Source organism: Microtus ochrogaster, chromosome 18 (assembly GCF_000317375.1).
Source record: "Microtus ochrogaster isolate Prairie Vole_2 chromosome 18, MicOch1.0, whole genome shotgun sequence".
In the NCBI taxonomy this organism is placed as follows: Eukaryota; Metazoa; Chordata; class Mammalia; order Rodentia; family Cricetidae; genus Microtus; species Microtus ochrogaster.
The window spans coordinates 10,809,511-10,811,440 of record NC_022020.1 but is presented as its reverse complement, the minus strand read 5'-3'; positions in this window follow the sequence as shown (position 1 = coordinate 10,811,440).

Below are 1,930 nucleotides of genomic sequence, written 5' to 3'. Positions count from 1 at the left end.
TTCCTCCCAGCATTCTGTTCTGTTTACTCCACCCACCTAAAGGCTGGCCTATCAAATGGGCTGAGGCAGTTTCTTTATTAGCCAATGACCGTCCTCCATCAAGTAACTTACAAAATGTAAAGTATAAACACTGTAAATCCAACACTTGGTTGGAACAGAAAAATTGTTCAAGTAAATAAATGAATAAATAGGCCAATGAAAAATTTCAAGAGACTTATTTATAGCTTAATAATAATAATAATAATAATAATGCAGAAATCAAAGCACATTTGTTAAAACATGCTCCAGTTTCAGTAAATTAAGCATCTTAGAAGATAAACTCATTTTCATGGCTCCTACACATCCCACGGATATAAATTGGTGGCGCAGTAGTGTGACTGGAAAGAACATGGACGAGACTACATAAGAAACACTTGACAAAAGGAAGTGGTTAGCCCCACATCTGCTGCTAGGCAGTAAGATGTACATGCATTAGGCTGTATGTATGCCAGAGACAAAGAGGGGCATCCAGGTCTTCAAACATAAGTTCACCTGGTGGAGCAGATGACTGCCTAGGAGGTGGCAATGATTTGGTGGCTCTGTGCGATTATGTGGAGGGTGTGTAGTGAAGGTTAAGGTAATCCTTATTGGATGCTCATGTAGGCCCAGACCTGCACTAAGAAACATGAATGGGGCAATGGGCAGAGCAACAACTTCACAATGTAAACTCCCCACAGGAAAGGGGCGATTAGAAATTTCCAAAAACCAAGGCCTCGAAGCTACCCTTTAAAGAATGAGAAACCAAGCAAGCCAAAGCTGAAAGGATCTGAAGCCATTAATGTGCAGAGTTCTGATACAAAATTGAAAGTCAGATTAGATAAAGAGTTTTATCAGAAGACGTAAGAGAATGATGGAAATACTTTACTCACTCTCAATATTGGCTCTCTATGAGTCATTAACCAGCAGTAGTCAGCGAAATTAAAGGCACCATGCTGGGAAAAATGAACGATACGTTGTTGTGAGACAGTGACCATAATGGGGCAATAGATACAAACATCACGGCCACTCACTATAGTCAGAAAGATAGATCCAAATTACAGCTTTGTCAAGTTCATAAGCCTCCATTTTTTACATAAAAAAGAGTAGAATAACAAGTAATAGAGTAACAAAAGACTAGAGTAACAAACGAGAGTCAGTTAAAGATCTATCTTAGCATTCCCCCATGCATTGAGAAGCACTGGCTTTTATTACTGGAATAATTGGTGATGGAGAACCATGTGATGGTCCCAATTTGAAGTGAATTAAGTGGAGAGAGTCACTAACATTCCCAATAAGAAATGAGAGGGCTGGGGATGGAGCTAAGCACTGGTCTAGTATGGACAAAGAAGTCCTGAGCCTAATCTCTAGCATACTAGGGTAAAAAGGAGGAAAAGTTTCCAGATCAATAGAATTCAAAATATAAATAAATATGAGGCCATGGATGCTAACATATTTGGTGATAATCTCTTAATGATAGAAATATTCACTAAACATTTCTCTATTTTTATTTTATAATGAACATATATTACTTAGAAATTTGAGGAGAGGAGGTTATTGTAAGTGAAACATGGAATAATAAAAGTTCACAGGCTTTTAGCGTTTTCAAGTTTGGGGCCAAGAAGATGGCTCAGTGGTTAAAGCACTTGCCACACAAGCATGAAGTCCAGAGTTTATATCTTCATATTCTACAAAATGCCCCATAGGGTCTGCAGACCTACCTGTAATACAGTGTTTGAAGGCAGAGACTGGATTGGCAGAGCAAGCTGGCTCACTGGACTAGCCATATTAGACGGCTCTTCTTTCAACGGGGGGCAGGGGGAGATTCTGCCTCAGTGTAAAGGTAAAGGGTGATGTAGAAAGACTCCAGACATTAGCCTCCACATCCACAAATATGAACACAATCCTGCACCCA